This window comes from Chamaea fasciata, unplaced genomic scaffold (genome assembly GCF_029207755.1).
Source record: "Chamaea fasciata isolate MVZ Bird 193981 ecotype frontalis unplaced genomic scaffold, bChaFas1.0.hap1 SCAF_1, whole genome shotgun sequence".
NCBI lineage: Eukaryota > Metazoa > Chordata > Aves > Passeriformes > Sylviidae > Chamaea > Chamaea fasciata.
The window spans coordinates 77,907,305-77,934,881 of NW_027094086.1; positions in this window are offsets into that span (position 1 = coordinate 77,907,305).

Here is a 27,577-nt window from a genome sequence, read left to right on the forward strand (position 1 = left end):
TTTGCAAGAAAATTTATACAACAGTTTGGTAAGTTCTGAAGCTTCACCTTCTCATGGGGATGATCCAAGGTACAGGAAACTTAGTGAAATACTAAGAAAAATCCTAATTCCTCTCATGAGAAGATCAGAGAGATTTTGATGTACAGGTACATGGTTTGGCACAAATATTACTAAGAAAAAAAGATTCCTTCAAACAAGGTGATAAAATCATAAGGACAAACGATGAGGACAAGCTTTAAATGGGAAAACAAGAGCTAAAAATGATGTCATCCTTATTCTGACATGGATAATTTCATCCTGTTTTGACATCAGCATCAGTGGGCTTTTATCTCTGTTTGACTGACTTATTCCAAAACTTTTGAAAACTATTAACAGGTTCATCCTTGTTTCTTTCCTTTTAAATACATGTTAGTTAGTTGCAAAAATTATGTTTATTTTATAGTATACATCCAATACTATACTAGATTGTTTCTGTCACAGAATGTAATTTTGATTTTATTGGTTAATATTTTTCTCATCTAGAACACTTTGGGTTGCATGATTACATTATAATTTCTTTGATTACACGTCTCTGTTATTTTTTCTTTAATTGACTGATGTCACGTTTATCAGCTAGGCTCTAAAGAGCAGCTGATCCTACAGGAAATGCCAGACCCTTCAAGAAACAGCCACAAATGTCACGCTTCAAATTTGGGTCTCAGGATGAACTTTTCTACAGCTAGGAATTGTTTGGAAGATGATGTGGTTTAATTCATCATTAGCAAAAATATCATTCTAAAGCTAGCAAATTATCAATAAAGATGACAGAACACAGCTCTGGTATGGGATATAAGGTAATATGGAAGAGGCAAAACTCTATTTACATACAAAAATACAAATTTTAGAATAGGTCTGATGCCAAAACAATGACGAACATGGTTTAGTACAATTCTTCCCTTTCTCCCCCAAAACAGCTACCCCACAATCAAAGCTGAGAGATTCTGAAAGAGACAATGGTATCCTCCTACAGTGGACAAGTTGGAAATTGCAGCAGCCAATATCCTAACAGAGTTGTCTCAGGTCCTCATTGACTACAAACAGCTATCTGGAGAATTTACAGCTCTGTACTCCCAACAGGATAGAGAGCTGAATGAGTAAATGGCAAAGGTACAAACACATACTTCTCCCAGGAATCATCATGAAGTCTGACCCTAATGGAACATTTATGAAATGGTTTATATGAAATACTCTCCAGTGGTGTCTGTGAAATATGTTAACATATGCCTAAACCAAACACTGATTTCTCATTAGAAGGATTTAAAATTCTAAATGTCTTATCATTTTGTGACATTCCTCATGTTGGCAACAATCACAAGTATAGAATTGCTCCAATCAAAAAATGCAACTGTAAAGAACATGACACTGTCTTTAAATGTAACTACTATTTTTTCAAAAAAGTGATGGACATGTTTGACTTTCTTTTCTCATGATGAGGGTTGGATTCTGATGCAGTCTTGAATGAGCTGATATCTTCCACACAGTGTAATTGCTTTACTATTAGGTTCATGGCATGAACAACACTAATATGAACACCAGTTTGCTGTTCACTAACTCAACAGTAAATTTTGAAAGATCCCTCATTTTCCTAGAAAGATTTGTAAAGGTCTTGAATGACTCTATCTAATATAAACCATGAAGAAAGAATATAATATTTTAAGTTAACAATAAATAGTCCATATTGATATGCTCTCCAAATAATTTCCCTTGAGATATAAAAAAACCTCACAACAAACCCCATGCAAATAAAAAACAAAAACAACAACACAACAAAAAACAAACAAACAAACCCCCCAAAAATAAACAAACTTGCTGAGGAAATGGAAAAATTAATCAAATCCTTCATTTGAAAAGGAGAACAGCTGTGTACAGGATGGAGGACATGCAGTGCTGCATTGTAGCTCAGTTGCATAATTAGTAATTTTCTTCTTATTATCTTTGAATAAGATTATCTATCCACTTAATATTAACTGTTTCAAAGATTTGGGTGTAAAAATAGTGGAACAATATTTGGGAAAAAAAATCTTGGACCTATCTCCACCTGTATCCCTGTGACATTTACCTATACTACTCCACCATTTTCTGTCTTCAGAACTGAAAGTAAATTACAGAAACGAAAAATGGGAGAACAATGCTGGGTTTACATACCTTAACACTCTTCCTGCTGTTGCCTCTAGGAAAAAAAAAATAACCCCTTTTGGTTTGCCTTATGGTGTAGCCTAGATCTATTTCTCAAGTCATTTCTAATGTAAGTGCCGTCATCTGCACACTTCTAGAACTCAGGAATAACATTTTTGCAGATGATGAGCCTTGCCTGGAAATCATGACAGTAAAAGCTTTTTTTTGTTTGTTTGGTTTTTTTTGGTTTTTTTTTTTTTTTTTTTTTTGTTTTGTTTTGTTTTTTGTTGGGTTTTTTTTTGTTTTGTTTCGTTGGTTTTTTTTTGGTTTTTTTTTGTTTTTCCCCTATGATAAGGCTAAAGAATAATAGGTGTGACTGAATCATTGTTACTTCCTCATTTTTCAAATGAGAGATTATGCACTTGTGAGGGATTTTTATACTCTTTTGTTCACATGTCAAAAATCAACAAAAATGGTTCTTCTAAATAATTTTGCTGATGTTATTTTACTTGTTATTTTAACTTTACTTGAAATCTCCATCTTTTGTACTAGTCAGAAAAAAAATGGGTAAGTACTTCCTTAAAAACTGCATCAGGTTTCTTAATCTAGCACATTTTAAAACTTGAAAATTTTGCAGAAGGGTACCCTAACTAGATATTTCACACTAATTATCTGTTTCCATTAGTATTTCTTTTTTGTGTTGCTATAACTTCTTCCCATTTTACAATGCATGATGACAGTGCACAGCTCACAGCTGCTTTCCTGATAAAGTCAAATTTTGAAAGTCTTTTTTCTCATGGTGAAGGGGCCGAATTTATGATATAATAGCACTTAGATCCTACCTATAGGACAACTTAGCTCTAATTCATTTACTGGTACATTTTTTTTTTAGGAGTTATTTAAATGCTTGCTTGCATGTGAAATTGTACTGGTACATTAGGTTTGTTGATTTTGGATTTAATTTTAGTTAGTAACTGGTAACATCTATGAAAAAAAATACTGCAAAAGAATTTTATTTTTTTTTAATGCTAAGTTCTTTCATTACATGTTAGAGAATTGAAAATGCCTATTATTCAGATTTCTGGGGAACATGAAGACAGGCAGAGATGTGTGAAGAAACCACTACAAGTGGAGATACAACTGGAAATGAGACAAGTTTACCTTTAAGCTGAAAATAAAACAGATATGGTACAAAAATATCAGTGTGAACTCTGACATTCTGATGAGGGTGAGTGCCTTTAAAAGGATTAATTAGACAGGTCTCAGACTGTGATTTGCTGTGGCACACAATGAAAAGGATTAAGAATTTCCTAATTTCAGCCATATCTCACAAAAAAAAAAGGAAAAAAAAAACCAACAGAAAAACCCCACCAAAAAACCCACAAGCAAACCAACAAAACCCCAAACCACCACGAACAAACAAACCCCAAATCAACCTGCTACACCTATGTAAGTAGATATCCTCTTTCCATGACAGAGGCTGTAGAAGCTACAACAAAATCACTATGGAACTACTAAGGGAAAAAACCTGTTTGTCCTATGGAAAAAGCCTCATGCTATGCAGCATGCAGAATAGCTGAAAACTTGGTAGATGAGTTATACAGACTATGATGCCTGAAGAATTTATCTTGAAAAGAAGACAGCCTGAATACATAAACCTGTGATTGAGTACCAAAATTTTTGTTAGGCCTCAGTCTTGTCTGAATTTTAAACAGAAAATAAACCAACAACTCACTAACTGAGAACACCACTAGAAATGAATTACGGGGTGATATCACAGATCGCAAAAAATAATCACTTGCCATATTTTGTGAAAACAAAAGGAAAAAAACACGCATTGATAGCTAGAATTAATAAAATAGATAAAGGAAACAGATGTAATACACTGGTAACAACAATAAAAAGTTCAATCACTTTCTTTTATAAAGAAACAAGCATTAATTTGTCTTCAGCATTTAAATGGCTATAGCATGTCAGTTTTTGCCACTCATATAACAGCTAAACAAGATTGTCAACCATTTGAAGATGAATCATCTTTTTTAGGAACAAAGTGATTGGGTTGTTTAAAAGTCCTAATGACATATTTGTTACAGACTGATTTGGCAGAGACTCGAGTTTATCAGTAATTGCATTGTGAAAGCACTAAATCTAAACAGTAGCTAATAAACAGCACTCCAAAACAACTCTCCAGTCAAAGGGTTTAATTTCTGTTCTCTGGTACTTTTTTTGAGCTAAATCTCTTGATGTGAGATATAGTGTTTTTCTGATCATTGTTTTCCCAAGGTTGTTGTTTAATTAATTCACTGTTGCCATCTGCATCTCCTCCCTGCACCCCTGCCACTCCTGCATGGCATCTGCCTTCGGGGTTTGAGGAGTGAAACTGCCTTTTCCTGGTGGTTTGAGAACGGTGTTTGCTGTCAATTCAGTTTTATATGGAACATATCATTAGCATTGGTGTGTCTTGGTGGAAAGAAACACCCAACTGGACCCCAAGCCAGTGGTCTGCCTCAACCAACAGTGTCACCGTGAGCTACCTGTCCTGTTGGTAAACAAACCAACCTACCCAGAGAGCACTGAACTATATTTGCATTTTTGTTCTTATCTGTTTGCTGGGCATACAGTAGTTCTTCAGAACTGAGCTGGCCAACTAGATGCACTATATATTCAGGCAGTGTTTGTTGTGTTCTTTTCTTCAAAGACTTCAAATTTGCTGATTTGTTTACACAGCTTGGGCTACATAAGTAGTCAGATTATGCACACAGCATTATTTCCGACCCTTCATTTCCTTTTAATCCTAAAATCCAATTTGTCGTCTGAGTGTCCTGGTAGAGGATGGAGGAGAAAAGAACACATCGCAAAATGAAAAAGAAAAAAAAAAAAAAAAAAAAGTACTGGACAATTTAAAAAGATGTCTTATTTTCTGTCCTCCTATGTGTGCAAAAAACCTATAGCTTTAAAGACAATCTAGTATTTAGGGACATAAAAGTTGTTTCAGAAGAGAAAGATGACAAAGAGACAGACAATTAATCAGCTGTTTAACATACTTTGCATTGATCTTTGAGCTTATTTTCATATGAGAGGATGTTTAAGATCAAAGTATGAGTGGTCAGCAACTTTTTAGAAGCTGCAAAGTGCAAGACAATTTTTCTCCCTCATATTTCTCTATGTATAAAACTCCAGGCTAGATTTTTAGTAGATACAGATAGGCACAAATGCCCTAAATTTTGATGTACAGCACAGCATTTATCAATCTGAACCAGTATTTTTTGTGTTAGTCTTGCCCATGAACTGTTCCTAAAAACTTAATTTTTCATAGGATTTTGGCAAGTCAAAAGCACTATATTGAGTCTTGATTATTTATTCCATTTCTTTAAAAAATACTAATTAATATTTAAGAATTAACTTGAGAAAATTATAACTAAAATTCTGTTTTTCTGTCACTGAACATAAACAAACAGAAAAGGATAAACTATTATAGTAGAAATGTTCTTTTAATGCTAACAAATGGATTTGAGATAGAAGTAATTTTATTGGGTAAATCTTTCAAACAGGACGAACAATTATATTTTAAGTATAGTTTACAAACAGTTATATGCGCACAAGAAGCACATTCACACGTTTCTCAGTTGATGAAGAATGATACCTATGGCACTACTGTTATTACTTAATAATGATATTCCAGTCAAATTTCATTTTGCTTGGCACTGTACAAATCTGGAAAAATAGACAGATCCAAACAAAAAACTTCAATAGCTAAAAATTCAATAACATAAGTCTTATAAACTATTCAATAAAATTTTAAAAGACGTCATCAAACTTCAGATTGCCATGGAAACTATTTTTTATTTTACTTATTACTAGAAATGTTAGTTAGTCTTGTAAGCAATCATATGTTCATGCAGTAGAGGTTAGTAAACTCATTCTGCAGCTTCTTTCTTTGGATATGATACTCAATAACTACCAAAACATATGTGATTAATACAGTATGAAAACAATTACATATTGTCATAATATTTTTTGCACCTTTCAACCTTATTCTTTCACTATAGAATTACTAAAAGTATTCATTTTAAAAAAAATATGTATAAATATGTAAGTATTCATATGCATGTACATATCTGTATATGGATATATATATAGGGTAAAAGTCACAGTGTTTTATGGTGCAAAAAGATTTCACATGAAAAAATTAAGTATTCCTTCAAGGTTTTTACAGCTTTAATTTTTATTTTGCATTAGTTACACCCATTAAGCTGTTCCTTTCAGAGCTGCCACCTGCAGCAGTTTCATATCAATTGTTACATATTTAATGTGTCAAACTTGGCCTTCAGGATTATTGAGACATACACCTATTTGCTCTCTGCTTGCTTTGCGAAACGGAGTACTTTGCACATGAAATGAGCTACCAGATTCAAGCATTCTGTGCTTAATGAGTGAAAAGCTAGCTATGAAGTGAATACTAACAAACTGATTCCTAAAGTCATGGAACAAATGAAATAAAAAAGTGTAATTCAGAACAACTATATGTGATAATAAATCATCCAGCACCCTACAAAATTTTGTTATTTCTAGACAGGGCTTCTTCAGAAAATCATGAGTTTTTCTCATGTGAGAAAACTCACCAGTGACACAAAGACGGAAGTTTATTTTTGGCTAGTCAGTGTTGTAAACTTTGTTTTTCCTCCCCGTCATCACAATGATTTCAATTAATAAAAGCAATAGAGTTTTTATCCTTGTATTTTGAAAGTTAAGGCTTTAGTAGAATATGGAGTAAACTAGGTTTTTTTCTCTTTTTCTGTTATTGTGACTCAGAAATCACTTGAAGTGATTTTTCATGCTTTTTTGCACAAAGTACAAATAAAATAGTGAACTCATTTCTATGAGAGTGTGAAGACAATCCACTTACAATAGATAGAGCAATTTCATTTCTCTTTTACATTTAAATGCAGAATGGATTGGATCCAATACTACCATTTCACTTAATTCTCTGCTTCTCATTTCTTTAACTACAAAAAAATCTATATAGTGTGGGTGTGTGTATATAGAAACATGTTCACTGCTTAAATTACACCTGAAGGCAGAAAATTACACCAGAATACAATAAATGATTCCATCTAAAAAAGGTGCGGTGCATAGAATGCAAACTTATCCCACACATCAACATGAGCTCTCTTAGCTATAGCTAGACTCTCAAACTTGTTTTCTAGTTTGTCAATTTTTATTTAATTAAAAATAACTGACAGTATCTAGTACACGTATTAGAGAGCTACAATAATAGCATGAGTGAGCAGAGAGTTGCATTTTTTTCCCTCTCAAGGTTTGGGTGTCTGTGTATGGGGAGCGGCTACTTTATCCCAGTTTCATTCTCTACTTCCCTGACTGGATATAACTAAGCCCTGAAATCCTATAAAAGGCTGTATAAGCTAGAAAGGACCTCTGACCTTGACCCTTAGGGAAATGGATGGAAAGTATATATGCTGGCCTTTTGAGGGAATTTAGTAACGCAATGTAATATTTAATAACACATACTAGTCACACAACAACCATGATTGGAATCAGATGACACTCACTTAAGAGCTTCACAAGAACTCAGGGAAAGAAAAAGAAAATGAATGCTAATGATGATGCATAACGACTCAGTGAAAATAAGTTGATAGATCTGGACTGAAGGGAGGCAAATGTGAATGATAGCTTTTACAAAAGGCTTCAAAAGGATTTAAGGAACTTCAGACTTAGTAATATGTATTAAAAAAAAATAAAGGAAAAAATTGGAAAAAAATGTGAATATCTGGGTGAATACTGTTTGTTCCTTTTTTTTGCAGAAGGTGATACTGCAAAATTTGCAGTCACTTGACTTTTCAGCACATTGGGATCAGAGTGTCTTCCTTCTTGTTCTTGTGTCTTCCTTAGATTTCCAAAAAGATTTTAATAAATATTTCCTTACCTCAGGCTTTTAAGAAAAAAACAAAACAACTGCTGCATTTAAAGATATGAATTTAGACCACAGGTGTAAAGAGCTATTTCCCATAATGGAGGGGTGGTAGTAGAGGTTGTCATCAATGGAATCCCTCCAGAGCCTCTGTTCAAACTAGTTCTGGCCCCTGTGTTGTGTGATGTTCTCATCAATAACCTGGGTAAGAGGCAAGCAGCAAGGTGAGCTGGTTTGCTGATGAAGATGCTTAAGAGAACAAGGAAAATTGCAAAGAATTGTTGCAGGCTCTTACAGGCCCAAACAACAGAATGACAAAACGAGACATGAAAAGCATTATAGATTAATAAAGGTGCACATAACAAAAAATAAATCTACTTCCACAAATTAAACAATGAACTCTAGTTTAACATAAGGAGGATCACGTTGTTGTTTGTAGAGTTTCATCAGAAGATGCACAAAAAAAGCAAATCGCTGATAGGAATGGGAAGCAAAAGAGCAGAGAAAAAATTCAGGAGATCATCCTGCCATGGTACAAATCTATTTTCTCCCATATCCCATGGGGAAAAAAAGAAAAAAAGAAAAAAAAAGAAAAAAAGAAAAAAAGAAAAAAAAAAAAAAAAAGACTATTGTTTACCTCCAGTAAAGGTAGTAGAAGCCAGACTCAAAGTAAATAAGTCATTGTTCAGTAACATTCCTTGCTAAAGGAAACTGGGACTAGAAAAAGGTATATTATACAGATTCAAAGGTTAGTAGACAGGCTAATCACTCAACAATGTCTCCTAGTATCCAAAAAATTTAGAGAATGGAAAAGTACACCCTTTTATTCTTCTTCCTGATACCTTTTTATCTGAAAGTTATAGTATAGTTAGACCCTTAACTAAGGCACTGCAGCTCATGTAAATGGCATCATCTGAGCACTGCTTTCATATTTACCCTCTGCCTTTTTCCCATGTGTTGGGACTTGTGGTATCTGGGACACCATATAGGAGAGCAAAACTCACATTAACCTTGCAAATATTCAGAGGAAGTTTTTTGCCACAGGAGAGATTTGATTTGTAATTTTAAAAAAATCCAAATCAACAATCAAAAAATCCTGTAGCACAAAAGATTTGTTGCACACCAGCCCAGTTTGTTTATTTTTTTTATTTATTTTACTAAAGTATGGCATATACAAAACCAGCATGACACATAATTTACCATATATCTTCTTTCAATCTTGAAATAAATTGCAAGGAAGTTATAAAACAATTTAATAGCCTTATTTTGAAATGGTTTGTGGCTCCGAAAAGAAACTGTTAAAATAATATATCGCCCTATGATTTGTCTTAGAAGAGTATCTTTCATACATTTCTATATTTCCTGAGATTTTAACAGTCAGCAAACTCTGCATAAAACATATGAAGGCAATAACTATGAATGCCTTGCAGTGAAACTAGTTCTGAGTTCACTTTTTCCATTCCAGACAAAAGAATGCACCTAAAAGTCTAAGAAATACTGTTTAGATTCTGAATGCGAAGCACAAGTAAGCTGAAATACAAGTCTCTGGGTGAAGAACACTTAAAAACCATTAGAATCCAGAATGAGAAAATAAAAAAAAATCAAGGCTTTGAAATTATTGAGTCATTACTGATTGGGTTCTGCACTTTCTGAATTAATTTTCAATGGATTTCCCTGAAGAGTATGTGCAGGATTAATTTGAGTTTGTTTCTTGCTTTATCATCTGCTACATAGCTGGCCTGCAAATATATTCTGGTAACTTCTGATTTATATACAGTTCTGTTTCAAACACGTTATATCTCTCTTTACCTTTGCCCTACTAGTTCAGCATCTTCATGCTGACTAAGCTGGATAAATTTTTTTAAAGATTTCATCCTATCATTTTTCTTATTTTAATTAATAATTAATATTTTTAATGTACTTAGGGAAGAAGAAATATTTGGTTTTGTGGAATGATTTTAAAAATGCTTTGCTTCAGTTCCAAAACCCAAACCAAACTAAAAACCCAAACAAACCACACTTTACCTGGAGTTGTGAGAGGAACACTGGGTAAAAAGGCTCTAAGGTGGAATACTAAAAGTGGGGATGGAGAACAAGAAGAGGGAGAAAAAAGAGCTTTACTGCAAGGAATAAACAGCATGATGTATCCAGCCCAGAAAGACATTTCCAATATAGTCTTAGTGAAGGGAAAACAACAGTACTCTAACTGTGTGTATTTGACTGAGGACAGTATTGCACATCGCCCCTTTGTTGATTACTTAGCATGTGTAAAAGTAAGGTGATGGCTCTAGGTGGTCTTGTTGCATGGTAAGACTGTTATTCATGTCCTCTTACTTGCTGATGAGATAATTAAAAAAGGAAATAGGGCGTATCTAGAAAAAACATATAACTGAACCAAAAGGCAGAGTGAATAGTCAGTGAGAATAACAGCCTTTGGGTGGAAAAACCCACAATTCCACTCAATGGTTCACAGATAAGAAACTAGACTGGAATAAGTCTGGGTGAGATTATTAACTTAATCAATCAGGGACATGTGCAATTGTGGAAAGGAGATTGAGGAGAAGGAGGAAAGGTCAGTGAATTACGTCACCTGTAGATAACAGGAACTCCAGGAAAAAGAAAATATTTGAAAAAGCACTAGATTTAAGACCCCTGTGTGAATTCAGAGCTCATCTTATCTTTCATCTCTGTAAAGCAATGCCAGACACACAGACACATTCTACACTGCTGTTGTGACTGTTTCGAGCTGGACTGTCTCTGACCTGGGGAACCAGCTGTTCAGATATAACTCACGTGGCACAGAAACACCTCTCAAAACCACCAGGTGGTGCATAAGCTTTAACATATTGCACAGAAAAGAAATTCTCCTCTCTGGGGTCCTTACTGTAATGTCAGGGCTTCTCAAACAAAAGAAAGCGTGCATTTGACATTCATTGAAACAGGATTAATTAGTTCTAGGGATTTTTAACAATGGGAAGGAAAGAATACCCACCCAACACTTAGTGTATTTGTCATATTAATATGATTTTAAAAAAAAAAATCCCCTTTTCTTCCTCTATTTTATTTATTATATTTTAAACCTTGGCCTTGGTTTCAAAGTATATTTCAAAGCATGAAGGTCTTTGCATCTCTACATTACAAACCCTGTAACAGTATCACCTGCTAAAAAATTAAACTGGCAGAACTACTACCAGAATTATGGCAATTCTATGAAAAAAGAACAATCTTTTAACCTTAAATATTGTTTAATCATTAATGTTAAACTTAAAACCTACATATTAATAAGCTGTTAAGTTTCTTTCAAGAATTTGATTTAGCAATGTTGTAAAAATAACCACCTAGCTTACTACTAACAATGTGAAGGAGTTTCTGCTAAATTATTGTGAGATATTTTGTCCCCAAAGGTCTTTGAATATTAGTATTTCTGAGGGATTACTTGGTTTCCATTAAAATAATTTTTTTCTGTTTTCAAATTTTTTTTCTGTGAAAACAAAACATTGTCTGACATACTTCTATGCATATGAAGTACACATACTGTCCTAGTGTCTGCAGGTGAAAAATGTGTGGTGTCTACAAAGATTCATGGGGGTTTTTTTTAATGAAAATGTCAAATTTATCTTCCCTGCAGACAAATTTTCTGGTAAGTTTTGCACTCATTAAATTACTGTTTCTGAGGTTCCTGCATTTTTTATGCTAGCCATTATCATTACTATAACTGTACATCTTAAGTGTCCTATAGGCTAAGATCAACACCAATGTGTTGATTATAGAACCATGGGATGGTTTGGGTTGCAAGGGACTTTAAAGATCATCCAAATCCACACTCTGACATGGGTAGGGATGCCATTTATTACGTTCAGGCTGCTCAGGGCCCCGTCCAACCTGGCCTTGAATATTTCCATGAGTGGATCAGGCACCACCCTCTGGAACCTGTTCCAGAGAGAGTTTCACCACTCTAGAAGAACATTTTCCTAAAGGAGAGTTAAGAATTTCTTCCTCTCTCAGTTTAAAACCATTGTCCTTTGTTCTGTCACTATCTTTCACCATATAAAAAAGTTGTTCTCCTTCCTTTTTATAAAGTCCCTTTAAAGTTCTAAAAAGTTGCTATAAGCTCTTTCAAAAAAGCCATCTCTTCTGCATGCTGAACAACTACAACTGCCTCAGCCTGTCCTCTTAGAAGAGGTGCTCCAACCTCCTCATCTTCATAGCCCTCCTCTGGACTTGCTCCAACAGGTCCATGAACTTCCTGTGTTGGGGGCCCCAGATCTGGATGGAGCACTGCAAGTGGGGTCTTACAAGTGCAGAGCAGAGGGGCAGAATCCCCTCCCTTGACCTTCTGGCCATGCTGCTTTAGATGTAGCCCAGGACATATTTGGCTTTCTGAGCTGCAAGTGCGCATGGCTGTGTCGTGTCCAGCCTCTCATCCAGCAGCAACCTTAAGTCCTTTTCCACAAGGCTGCTCTCAATGACTTCCTCTCCCAGTCTGTGCTCATGTCTGGGATTGTCCCGAATCAAGAGCAGCACCTTGCACTTGGCCTTGTAGAACCTCATGAGGTTCTCATGGGCCCACTTCTTGAGTTTGTCCAAGTCTCTCTGCATGGCAGAGAGATGGCATCCCATCTGTCAGGTGTGTCAATTGCACCACTCAGCTTGGTGTCATCTGCAAACCCACTAAGGGTACATTTGATCCCATAATCTGTATAATTGATAAAAAATATGAAAGAACACTGGACCCAAGGCAGGTGCCCTGAAGGACACACTTGTCAGTGGCCTCCACCTGGACATGGAGCCATTGACCACAACTCTCTGGCTGTGTCCATCCAGCCAATTCCTTATCCACCAAATAGTACACCACTCAAATCCATGTCTCTCCCATTTGGAGATTATGATGTCATGAGGGACCATATCAAAGGCCCTAAGAATCTAAATAGATGACTTTGGTCAATCTTCCCTTGTCAAACATTTCTGTCACTCCAACAGCCATACTGGCTGTCCCAGATAATTTCCTTGTCCTTTGTGTACCTTACCACATCTTCTAAGTGGATCTGTCCCATGATCTTCCCAGACAGAGAGGTGAGGCTCACGGATCTATAGTTCCTTGGATCTTCCTTTCTCCCCTTTTTAAAAATGGGGGTGATATTTCCCTTTTTCTATTCTATTTCTAGCTGTAAGATAGGCTCCAATAACAAGAGTGGACAGGAGTGGGCCTTTGATATCTACCTCCAAGTCTACTCACAAAAAGATAAAAAGGGAAACATTTGTCTTATTTGAAAGGTGCAGGTTTATAGTCTTTTGAATTGTACAAAGGAAAACAATTTCATAACGTAGCTCTGATTTTACTGCCAGGGACTTTTTTTTGTTTAAATTTATGTCCACTTAGCTGGCACTATACAGCACTACTTTTGATTAAAATGTCATATAATTAATGAATACATTATGTTTTTAATAATTAAAATTAACCCACAGAATATTTTATTAAATAACTTAACTGGTTATCCCACAAGTATTTGGGAAGGTTTATTTCTTCCCAAATAGCTACAGACTGTAATAGATCTACAATATTTAAATATTTAAGAGCTCATCAGTAACAACGTGGAAGATTTTTTGCAGATGTTTAATTATATACTACAAGAAAAAACATAAATGTATAAATTACCCGGTATGAATAAGTGCTTTTATCGTTTCCCTGTTCTTTCCGTAATTTTGTGGTTTCTACTCCCCCATTACCTACAGCCTTGTTGGTACTGTATATACAACTTGCTGCTTATTCCTCAATATATTCAGCAGCAGAGCTGAGGGAAGACAACACGAGTACTTAATTTGAAGGTGCCTCAACACCACCACCATGACCACCACCACCACCACAGCTTTTCTGAAAAAACTGCCTTCAGTATCACTGGAAAAGCACTATCCAAAGACATGAGTCGTTACAACACAATCATTTCAGGTGGTCCTCATTCAGCTGTGACACTTCTAGCTTTCCACAAACCAACAAGTTCTGTTGTAGCTCCTTGTGCACAGAGACAACCAGAAGACTGGAAGATACTTGCCAGCAAATAGATTACCAAGGATCTTCACTTAAAACATGCATCTCCAATGAGCTGTTGAAATCAGCCTTCTAAAAAAACCATTTCAAACATTTGTGAGGTTGATATTTTATTCCCATTTCTAGTTTTCATTATAAAGATGTGACAGGTTTGGCAAGCTACCAGACATCCTTCCAGCCAATCTCTCATTCCCTTCAACAGGGCAATGGGGGAAGATAAGACAGAAGAACTCATAGGTTGAGAAAAAGACAGGGTGATTGCTGGTCAATTTCCACCATATGCAAAACCATCCTGATTTGGGGAAAATTAATTTAATGTATTGTCCATATTACACAATTTGATGGTGAGGAACAAAGGCAAAATCAAAAATACCTTCCTGTCCTCCAGCTTCTCCTCAGGCTGACCTTCACCTCCTTCACTTCCAGTTCCTCTACCTCCTCCTCCTGAGCAGCTTAGAGGGATGAGGAATTAGGGGCTGCAGTCAGTTCTAAGAGCTTCTCTCTGTTGCTCCTCCTCCTCTTGCTCTTCTGTGCTTCAGCCTGGGCCTTGTCTTCGATCTGGTGGTGTACAGCAAGGGGGAGCATCAGCTACTCCTCACAGCCCCACAGCCCCTCACTGCTCCTGCCAGCACCTGGGTGGGACCTACACCTGGCACTACAGGAATATTGTATCCTATGTATACATACATAACCCGTACCTATCCAATATGCACAATTATACGAACATGCACATGTAAATATGTAAAAGTAAATAATGTGGTTTAATAAATCTTTGTCAAAAACCTGTTGAATGCTTTCTCACCTATGTCAGAAAGACACTTCCAATAAGCACATCTCCTGAAATTTCTGGCTATTGTCTAAATTCTTTTCTTACTACAAAGGAGAATGTAACTTAAAAATTCTTAAGGAAAAAAGAAAGTATAATCTTTTGATAGAAATCTAGTCCTAGCTCTGCTAGAAATATGTTTTTTCTTCAATTCTTAAGACTGAATGTCTTCCTTTCTGCCTTTTTCTTTTTATTTTTCTATTATTTTCAGGTGAAGGCACTCAACCTTTCACTTTGGAGGGAATAGGTACATGGTTCAAACGACAATACAGAATAAAATTTTAAGATTATAGGGGATTTTTTTCCACTTCTGCCTCCCTGTTTACCGTTGACCAGTTCAATTCAACTTTCTGCTGCTTCTCGTCATGTCTGGTGCCTCCGTTCAGGCACCAGTAGTGGCTTAAAAGACAGAATGAATATTTATTTTAGTAGGATTTAAATCTGTACAAAGTTGCATTACTGAACTGAAAGCCTCTAGCATATTAGCATATACTCATTTAGACAGACATTTTTCACCATACATAAGATAAACGTGTGAAGATATTTATTTTTATTTTCTCTAAAAATCATAAAATGCAGAATATATTTTCCTACTTACTACAATGCATAAGCTTGAGAAAGATAATTAAGGAATCTGAATACTTTTATCAACAAAATTTTGCTACTTTTTTTTTTTTAAAGTTTCTGAATAATCATTTGGGAAAAAAATATAAGTTTAAATTTCCTTCTCAAAATGGTAGCAAATTCTAAAATGTATTTTAGAGAATATGTAACATTTTATAACATATACCCATACATACAAAAGATATATTTTATATATTATATGCATCATATAAAGTATGTGTATGTACATAGTAACATATAATATATAATGTATACCATATGCACAGACACACACATTTTAATTTAATCTCATGCTTTTCAAAGACAGATTCATTGTTCTGAAAGCTTGATTTTGATAGTAACACATTGAGATATGTAAGATTCTGGTGTTGTTTATCCATTTGGAAATTACAGTATTCCAAATTATTTTTTTCTTTCAAAGAATCACATCCAAAAGTTTTGGCGCATGTCAGGACAGGCCATTCAATATCTTTTTTTAATATTAAAGACAACTAAATAACGTTATATATACACTTATCTATATCAGCATTGATCCTTGAACATTGCTTGGGAACCTCTGGGAGTTCCTGGTGATAAGAATCAGATAAACCAATAAACAAACAAAGACCCAAACCAAAAAGAGAGGCATGAATAATCCCAAAATCACTCTCCTGGACAAAACACTGTTTTCTAAGAGAAGGTCTGCTCTAAACAGAAAACCAAATAAAGATACTATTTTTGAAAAACTGGCATAACTCATCTCAATTTTTTTTTTTCTAAAGTAGGACTGATACAGGTATTTGTGAAGATATTTAGCCTGAAATAAAACTCTAAGTTTATATTCACTGTTTCTCTTTCTGTCTACCCGAGACAAGCTTAAGGAGATTCTATTACCAAGTATCTGATGTATCCAGGTTATAGCAGCATTTTACAGTATCTAGGACTGCACAAAATGAGATCATTAACTTCACTGCTGTAAATATTACCTGTATTATTAACTGCAACCTTAGCAGTAGAATTAAATGCTTATCTGTTCCAGGTACTAACTCTGAGAAAGTGGAAGGTCCCCAATGGAAAACAGTTCTGTCACTAAAGGCTGAAATGTTCCCTGTAATTTAGTTCCTTTTGCTGACTTTTCTCGGTAGTGTAAAATCACTTTTAGCAACGAGGCTATACCACTTAGAAAAGGCACTGAGAAAATCCATACAGGTTATCTTTCCCAGTCTATACCAGGTAGGCTTTTACCATGCTCCTCCAGAAGAATGTCACTCAAAGAGCACAACTGATTTAGTGAAATTTGAGATGAGAGCCTGAAACAATAAACATCACAGTTCCTTTGGTGTATTTGTCCTTGCTGTACTGAGATTTACTTCATGATTTGGTTTACATTAGGGTTGCTCATTATTTGTTTTCCACACAATTACCAGAACAGAACAGACTTTTTTTTTCCAATCCCCTTAACATTTTTATAACAATTTTTATAAAATTTGGTATTTTTTAAAAAGAAGAAGAAACCTGAGCCTGTGCTCAGAGGTATGCTGGTCACACCTGTCATTCTCAAATAACTTCAGCATAATCTGCACCACTTCATTTTTTCAAGAAATACTACATGGACACAGAACTCAAACCACAGACAAAAAATGAGTGAAATCTGTAAAGATATCCTAGTTAACAAAGGCCAATGGACTACTGTTCCAAAAAGATCTTCTCTTGCTATTTCCAATTTTTAGAAGGCATTAAGATAATGATTATATATATGCTTGAATAGGTAAACCTATATAAATAACAATGAGCTGCAGAAATTATGTAGACAAATAAGTAAAAAAAAAAAAGCTTGCAAGAGTGGAGATATACAGATATAGATGATATAGATATGTAGGACATACTGTAGATCACTGTGGGAAAATTACACACTGCCCCAGAAATAAATGTGTACCACAGAGTTGTATTTCTTTGACTTTAGCTTTTGTTTACTAAGAAAAGAAAAAAAAATTAAAGTATAATATTCATGATTAATGGTTTTTTTTGAACTGTCATGTTTTCATGCACCACACTGACTGGCACAAGAAGGTGCATTGTAGATGGTTTGCAGGGAAACCGAGTTTTCATTTCCTGATTTCATCTTTTTCAGTGATGATAGATTCATTTGTACTGTCACAACTATTAACTAAAAAGCACAATCCAGTAGTTCCCCCAAACAAACAAGTTAATGCAATCTCTGAAGTTATCCATGATGAAATTTAAAAAAAAAACAAAACAAAACAAAACAAAACAACAACCAACAACAACACAACTTATCTAATCAGTGTTTTTCTATTATTTTAATATGAGGTATGGAAGATTCCAGAATATTTCAGTCTTAATAAAGCCTACACTCTAACAAGATGCTTTAAAGACATAGTTATTTTCCTCCCCAAAATAATTTGTTTCATTGTTTTTAAGCCACCGTGTCTTTTGATGTATTGTCAAAATATTACATAATTTCTTTTTATTACCTAAAAAACCTTGGACTTTTGTGATGAATTGTTTGCAAAGATAGTAAGTTAATTGCAGTAGGAGAGACTCTTTTAGATGACTTCTGAGACAAACATGATGTGGGCATTTTGGACATTATTCTTCCTGATAAATATTTACATGGGTTAAATTATCCATAATTAAAACCAGAAACCCAAGCTTCTTTCTTTATACGTGACCTCAAATCAATCTGCTTCAGGACGCCAAGAATAATTTAATGAGTTTTTAGTACTTGACCTGAAGGAGATCTGTACAACTCAGCATCAGAGAAGTTGTCCCCAATTGTATTCATTCAGCAATTTCAACCCCCAGGCTCCCCACAGAAAACAAAAACCAAAGAACCAAACACAAACAAAACCACTAAAATCCACAACAAAGAAAACGACAACCTTGAATGTGTGCAAGTCCATTGCCATTACAAGGCTTCGTTTTCAGTTTCAGAACAATTTTTGGTACAGAACAGACCTTTTAGTCTTCTTTCTAACATTCAAAATATCCAACTAAGTATTCGGGGAAATATCAACATATTGAAACAACTTCACCACAAACTTAAAGGTAAGTATTTTTGAATTTAAGCCCTAACTGTGACATTAAAACACTCTACAACATTCTAGGCAGAAGTCTGAAGTAGAATCAAGTGCCAAGCAACAGAATCTTATCTCACATGTGATGCTTCATGCAAAGGTAACATCCTGTGTTGACTACAATATAATTTTAAATGGCATAGATTGCTTTCAAAACTGCAACTCACCAGCTATATGTTGATCAAAAAGAAAACTGAACAAGACCTTAATCTTTGCTATAACCCTCTTTATGCAGGATGAATATAAATAGGAAGGAACTCAGAGAGCAACTCCTTGCTCAGTTCTAAGTTACATTATGCATTCCTCTTATTTATGATTCCTTTGATTATGACCCAGGAAAGAAACTGATGTGTTTGCTTGCATTAGCATAAATTTTTCAGAATTGCAAAGCACTTTAATCTACACAGAAGTACCATTTTAAAATGGCTGACTCAATGCAACCCCATGGCTGCTGTCACTACATATAGTTATACAATTACACAGCATTTTATTTCATATAGGTCATACTAATGATTGTAAAAAGACCAAATTATTTCCTATTAAAAAAAACCCCAAAACTGATTTCCACTGCCATCTGATACTTCTCAAATAACAAAGGAAGAAAAAAAAAATGTTCACAGAATTTAATTAATTTTCTCTTGCCTCAACCACAAATCTGTGTTAATTTCATCTGAGAGACACAGGAACATTTAGCAAGGTTAAAGATCTTATTAATCAAGAGTAACAAATGTCAGTGAAATGAAACCGGCAAATCTTAGGTATTTCAAGTTACAATTGAGTTGAAATTACTATTACAAGTTACTACTGAGTTACAAAAGAATGGACTATTTTAATTGGGACTCTGCTTTTCTTCCTCACCATTCTTATGTCAATTTATTCCTCTTCCAGTATAATCAGATGAATCCAAACTTCAACTTCTGAGTAAGGTCAAGAAATTGTCCTACCTAGGTATCATAAAGTCCTTATTGAAAATTTTCAGGTATAGATTTCTCACTCACCCCTGCAACAGAGCCCATGTATTTTGAATCTCAATTCTGAATCATTCCTCAAAGTGACTCATAGTCTAGCTCAGCTTGCTCATGTCAGATAAGAAGAGCCAGAGACCAGAGCAGAAAAACTGTCAAGGATCATACTTCAATCACTAGGATTACACACCACTTTTACTAATAATGCCTACCTTAGTGCCTCCAGTAAAGGTTGCTTGGTAGCAGGACTTTTTCAAGGGCATTACAGATTTCAGCAGCTTCCATTTGCCAATTACACCCCACTTAGAACAAAACTTTTAGCTCTTACAATTCTAATTCTATTAGTCTTCAAATACAAGAAACATGATATAGCTACAACTGAGCTGTTCCCATATTCATTATTAATTAAAATCCAAACTATGGTTCCCAAAAAAACTACAATCCTTGCTTACTGCAATATTTCTGAATTATTTTATCTTTTTGATCATTTTTATTTAACCTCTCATGAACTTTTTTTCCTCTAGAGCCTTGACATGAGAAAAAGAGAACTTTTGTATAGGGATAGAAGAGTTCTGTCATCTTATCTGCTCTGCCAACCTCATCTCCTGAAAGCACCAAAAGACAGTTTGGCACCCTCTCCTTCCATCCGTCATTATAGCGTCAGACAGTCCTCATAACAACAGCAGACCTTCCTCCTGCAGGTCTTCCTCCTGCCTGCCCCTCTTATGCTTCATTTCTTTCTTTTCTGTTACCTTATTTAAAAGAACAGCTAGAATCTCATATCCAGAGCAAAAGAAATGTTATGTTGGAAGAGGAAAACAATTCAGAACATGTTGAAGGGATGACTCCTATTCTGCAAAAGCCTGAACTCTCTCTTTTGGAACATGAATACCTCTCCACTGAATCTGCTGTTCCCCAGTCTCTGTGACACAGCCCTCTTAAGATATAATACACCTAAAAATAATCAAGCAACTAAGTGCTAGTGGAAAACTCGGCTACTGATTAACAACTTCAAAATTTTTTGTTCATGGATATTTACAGTATACTCCTTTAGAAGCTCAAAATCACATTTTCTTTCTGAGAGGTTTTATCTACACATTATTCTTTATTATTGATTTTTCTTCTCTTTTTTCTTGTAACGACAATCAACAGAAGACTTTGCTTCACTTAGATTCTTATTACCACTTCAAAATCATTAGGGTTCTGTTTTGCTTTGTTCTGTTTTCAATTTATTTGTTATACTTACAGATGAAAACTATCTTGTGGTCTTTAGATACTGTCTTCATTATTTTTCTACAATGAAAATAAACAGATGTAGATCCACCTATAAGTAAATACTATACTTTTATGCATAATATGATATATTAAATAGAAAAATATGTAGACATAGAAAGAAACAGGCAATATAGTGACACAACTTATGTATTTGTTCTTTAACTACTTTTTCAATTCAGCTATAAGCATGTTTTAAAACATGTTTAAAATGTTTAAAACTAAATCTAACAGAGTAGAAAAATAATATTTTATATTTCAGAATATTTGCAAAATTCATTAACATTTTTTTATTTCTTAAAAGCACTATGCAATATGAAATGTGCATGCTTAGCAGAGCCATGAAAAGCATAAGTCAAGGCATCCTGGGCATTTATGCTGATGACCCTTAACAATGAGTTTCACCAAATTTATCTGAATTTAGTCAAGAATCCTGCTAATGATCCATCCCACTTTCCTGAAGTTGTGTGTTGACACTTCAATACTAAGAGACAAGCCACTGGACATTCACTGAACAAAATAATCAAATTGGTTCTCCATTTCTATAAATCCGTTGAGTAAGACAAAGCCATTTTACATTGGTGCTTTTCAGGATACTATTGCACAACACACACAGTCTCCAGGGAGCTGCTTCTATTTCAGTGAGCAATTTAATTTTCAGCATAATTTGACGTATAATTGTGTCTTTAAATTTAGTCAATTCATTCAGTTGTTCACATAATTAATTCTGATTTATTCTCAATCTTTCATCTTGCAATTTTTATTTTTTTTTTATTCTTTGCTTATAATTTGCTGAAGATTACATTAAATTCTCAGATCCTTTGGAAGTTTTCTAAATCCTACACACTGAATATTAGAAGTGAAAACATTTTTTGGTCTTATTTTTGCTTCAATGAAGCTTCAAGTTAAAATTGTTATTGAAGGCTGTGGCAAGAGCAATGCTGTAAAGGAATTCTGGATTGTTATTGGCTATAAAAAAAAAAAGAGCTTAATCTCTTTCATGACTATGACCTGTATGTACAAACTATGAAAGCAGTCAAGGAAAAATATATATCCCATATTATGTAACCATCACTGAGGCTTTTAGATTTGAATGCAGTAAAGATGAACTAGGCAAAACAGCCTTAAAACTAATTTAATGATATCCATGTGCTACACCAACATGCTACTTATCATTCAGCTTGACGGACACAAACTGCCCTTGCTGTCCATCATTTTAGACTGCTCTGGACAACAGGTTCTTTACCCTAACAAGACTAGAGAGTGATAAACCTTCGGTTGATTTGTTATGTACAGGACTGAGTGAAGCATTGACCAGGTTTCTGTGGCAAGAAAACTATGAAGCATAAATAGGGTTATTAATATTTCAGCTTTTCCTCTTCTGTCTATGTGTAGATTGAGCAATGGCTCCACCTTTTATTGTTGTCATAAACCATCCATTTATTACAGTAATAAATGATGAAACATAGATTGTGGTTCTTCTTCATGTCAATGACTTTTAGTCTTACACTGTATCAGAGCTCAGTGAGTTCCTATTCACTGAGGATAAAAGGCTGATGTTTTGGATTAAAGCAATGATGGCGTGATGAAGCACCTTGATGGGAAGGATTTTCTATTCCTTTCCTAGGTCTGTATGGCTGTTTTTACAGAGTCATGGAATTTGTGTTCAGATATATTTTCATATTTTTACATTAACAGTCATTGCTTGTCCTGTCACTGGGTACCACTGACATGAGCTCTCCCTCATTCCCTCTCTATCAGGTACTTTTCCAAATTGATAAGATCCTCTTGAGCCTTCTTTGCCTCATGCTGAACAGTCTCAGCTCTCTCAGGTTCTTCTTGTATTGCAGATGCTCTAGCTGTTTTTATTTCTTTCTGACCTTTCAATAGACTTATTGTAGTAAAATCCATTTCTTTCTAGGACTGGGGGAACCAGAACTGGACCCAGTACTCACTGGGTTGGTCTGATCAGTGCCAAGCCAAAGAAAAAGGACCACCTTCCTTTACCTACTGGCAACCTTTCTCTACATGCAGCCTTAGAAACTGTTGGTGACCTTTGCCATACAGGCATGTGGGCTGGCTCATGGTCAAACTGGTGTCTCTCATGATCCCAAGGTTCTTTCCTGCAGAGTTGCTTTAAAGCTGGCCAGCCCTAGTTGGTACCAGTACCTGAGGTTACTCCTCCCCAAATGCAGAACTTGGAACTACCCACTCTGGCATTTCATGAGATTCTTCTCTGCCCATCACTGAACTTGAGTTGAACTTGGTGAATCACACCCAACTGATTTACCAGCTACTTCTCACAGTTGTTTTCTTTTTGTCTGGAAACTAGCTGAGCACACATTGTGCCTAATCATCTAGCTCATTAATGAAGATGTTAAACAGTATTGGCTCCACCGTTGCCCCCTGAGTTACTTCACTAGTGACTTGTCTCTAACTGGACTTTTTGTCACTGACCATCATCCTCCAGGACCAGCCATTCAGTGGATTTTCAATCGACCTCACTGTCTAATAATCTAATCCATGTTTAGTTTTATCTAAGGAAGTTATGGGAAACAATGTCAAAGAACTTACTAAAGTCCAGGTAAAAAACATCTACTGTTCTCTCTTTGTCTACTAAACCAGTTACCTCATTGTAGAAGACTATCAGGGTGGCTAAGAATGGTTTCTCATTCATAATTTAACACTGACAACTCCAGAGCACCTGATTTTTATTCACATTTAGAAATGGTTTCCAAGGTTAGTTACTTCATTGCCCTCCCAGGCACTAAGGTGAGACTGACTGGTAGTAGTTTATTCTTTGCTTTCCTTAATAAGAGTGACATCCCTTCTCTTATAGCATTCAGGGATCTTTCCTGAATGCCATAACCTTTCAAAGACAACCAGGTGGCCCCACAGTGACATCAACCAGCCGCCTCAGCACTTGTGAATGACACCTATCAAGCTCCATGTACTTATATATGCCTAGTTTATTATAGTTCCTAAAAGCTGATTTACCAGTAAAGACAGAGCAGGAAAAGGCATAAGCATCTTTGCCTTTAACACATTTCTTGTCAGCAGTTTATCAGATGCATTCAGCAGCAGGCCCACTTTTGATGTTCTTAGCTTGGGAGATTTTTTGTTTAGGTTTTTGGTTTGTAGTACTACCAAAAAAAAATTCTTTGTGTTACTGTTTCCTCTCAATATAAATATTCAATAACAAGGAGGACAAATACTTTTCCTTACTGTTCCTTGTGCTGTTTTTGTACTTGTAAAATTGACTATTTCCTTCTGCATCCCCTGAAAAGCTCAGCTCCAGGGGGGGCTTTGTCTTTCCCAGATTATTAGTCATATATGGCCTCTAGTATAGATACTGGCATGAAATCCAATATGAAATAATTTTGATTCTTTGTTGCTGTTTATCAAGGGGTTGCAATCAGTCCTCACTTTATGCTTAGTATTTCTTGAATCTACAGAGAAAATAAAAACGTCCTAGGGGAGAAAACCCTGTTTTTCCCTTACAGGCCTGTAACAAGAAGTGCATAGTATGGATGCACCTTTGTGTTGGTTTCCAGAGGAAGTGTAGGTGACATTATTTTCCTTCAAAATGTTTTCTCAAGGGAAAAACACAGTTTGAAAGACCTTCTCTGGATATATCAGAATTCTGCAGTAGGGAATGGAAATTAATTTTCATAATTCAAGTTACTTCAGATTGAAGAATTGCCTGTTTCTAGAAAGGACCTTCAACTGTGTGTTAAAACTCTGAAGACTATTAATCTAGCTCTGGTTTACTGCATGCTGGTTTATGGCACAACTTGCAAAACTTCCACCCTTTTGTATTCCATATTTGATCATTATCAAACTTTATTTGTGCACAACATTTTATTTTAGGTTTTTAAGAAGAGAATGTGATTTTGAGTGTTTTTTGCCCATTTCCCCCAGGTTTCAGGAGATTATATGATTAAAAGTCTCTGCAATACTACAATGCTCCCTTGAACAAAGCTCAAAGAACTCAATGATAAATATATTTTGTAGTGTACTATGGAAATTCAAATAAAGTAACTACATAAAAGTCACAGAAAGAAGAATGCAGGTCTGAATATATTATTTTGAATATGAAAAATATTTGATTACAGACATCACAATAATAATTTCTCTGATAATAACAGCAAATGGATTTTTCCTGCTATTACAATAACTTTGAAATTCTGCACTCCTGCTTAGTGTCTGTACTAACACAATGCCCGAGGAACAGAAATTGTGCTTTTGCACCAAGGCTGGGGTTTCTTTGGTTGACGTTTTTTGTTTGGGTGATTTTTAGTTTAGGTGTTTGGTTTGTAGTGCTATCCAAGAAGATTCTTTATGAAGCTGCACCTAATTCTGTTTCCCATCAATATGACAAGGTAGAAAACACATGGTTTCTATGAAATTCTAGAAACAGAGAACAACAAAAGCATTTACTTATTCATGCTAAAATGCATCCTTTGAAAAACATAAAAAAACTGACCTTCTTTCTAAATAATCATTAGGTGATAGATGTAATCCAGACATAATAATAATAAAATGAGGAGTAAATGTTTCTAACAGAAAGAACCCAGGAGATTATTTACCATGACAGAGAGAAGGAAACTGTAACATATACTAGAAATACAGTATGACTGTGTTTCCACATGGTGAAATTGTTAGAAATATAAGCAAAAAATTGTTTCTTTAATGCTCATTCATGGATCAGAAGAAAGTGGAATCCAATCCTATTCATAGTCTATTCTATAAAATCATTGTACATGTCCATTAATTGTTATTTTAATACTTTTGTTTCCTGATCTGATGTCTCAATATAGGTCCTGTGCCTTCCCAACTGGTTTTGCAGAAAATCATAATAATAATGTAAGTTTTATGTTTTCTAAAGGAAGGCAGTGGTTTGGGAAGAAAACAACCTCAAAAGAAAGAGAAAAAAATATCTAAAGATATGCATTGAAATTATCTGTTTTCTGTGTGTTTTCTCTAATGTTACAATTAAAAATTTAATATGTCAACTTCCTCACGTAAGGACCAGTTAATCTACCATTTTAACTCACTCTCTGGTCTTCTTGGAAAAACCCAAACAAGCAAACAAAAAAAAACCACCCCACAAAAATAAACCAACAAGACCTTACGTATTTGCTAGACTAAAAGAGAGGTCTAATGTAGCAAACCTAAAGAAACCCCTTGCTACTGAAGTCAAATAATGAACACCCACACTTATCCCTATTCCCACCACACAATCAAGGCCATGATATTCAAGCATTAAAAAAAAAAAAGAAAAAAAAAAAAAGAGAGAGATGGAAAATGTCTTTTTACTTCATCTGTACTAGTTTGAGGCTTCTACTTGGGATAACAACTTCATGATATCAATTCACAAGAAAAAAATTCTTAGCTAATAATTAAGAGTCCCTCCTTGAGTCACATATAGCAACAAGATGATTATTACACCCATTTACAGCATTTTATTAAGGTGTGATTTCATGCTGGAGGTTTTTTGAGTAGAATGCTTCCAAAAATAAAAGTCAAAATGCTTTGGCAAGTGTTGAGTGTGTCTTCTTTTCTCTGAACTCTCCTTGTGTGCACATGTGTCCCAAATAAATCTAATGCTTTCACTGCTTATTCCATCTTTTTATTCAGTTCCCCTTTTGCTCCTGAAACTCCCTTACTTCTGTTCTCCTTTGCTTTCTTTGCTTCTTGATCAAATACATCTTATGTGTACTTCTTCCTCTGAGGCAATAATAAAAACCAGCTACAACAGACAAAACAAAAAGGTGTCATGCAAATATACATTTCCCTATAGCAAGAAAGAAGGTGGGCTCCAAGAGCAGTTTAAAATTATGTTTGACTGACTACAGCGTACTAGCCAACAAATAAGCAACTGAGAATCATTGCAGTAAGCCAAATGATCTTGGAATTTAATAAGAAAAAATAAAATACAGGATGTGTCACTGGCAGATGCTAAACTAAACCCCATGTGAAGTGGCTGCCAAAGTAAATAAAGACGCATCTGACAGCCACATATGAAAGTTTTGATTTCCCCTTAAAAACATCAGTACGATATATAAGCACATTGCAGCAATGTGAATAATGCTACCATCTCCCTTTTGGAAACACAGAACTAGCACAAAGTTGAAAAAAAAAAAGTTAGGAAACAAAAACAGCATTAGGAAAGAACTCTCAGATTAAGCAGTCTCATCCTCAAATTTAAGTATAAGCCCATAAATAGCCTCAGTCAGAAAGTATGTTTCCTGAGTGCCCTTGTGCTCATATGGAATAGCCTCAAATTCTCTGGATGACTTAGTGTCTTTCTTCATCTGAAGACTCCTAAAGATAATGAATTGTACTCACATTTAGAGAATGAAGTCCACACAAGTATAGCAATGATACCAGCTTTCATTTGGACTCACAAAAAAGAAGAAGAATGATTTCCCCTCTACGTATAATGTTAATCATAAAGAGTTTGCAAAAAAACCACAACATGTGAAAGATGGATTTAACTTTTGTTGTTGTTGTTGTTGTTGTTGTTGTTGTCTGGGCAGTTTCACCCCAGCAGAATGCCTTATACTCAGGCTACAGAATATACTATAAGAGCAGCTTCCAAGTGTTGTTGAATTTTATATTCTACAAAATAAAATAATTTTCTTTAAACATGTCATGGTTTAGGAATGGTAGTCCTCAATT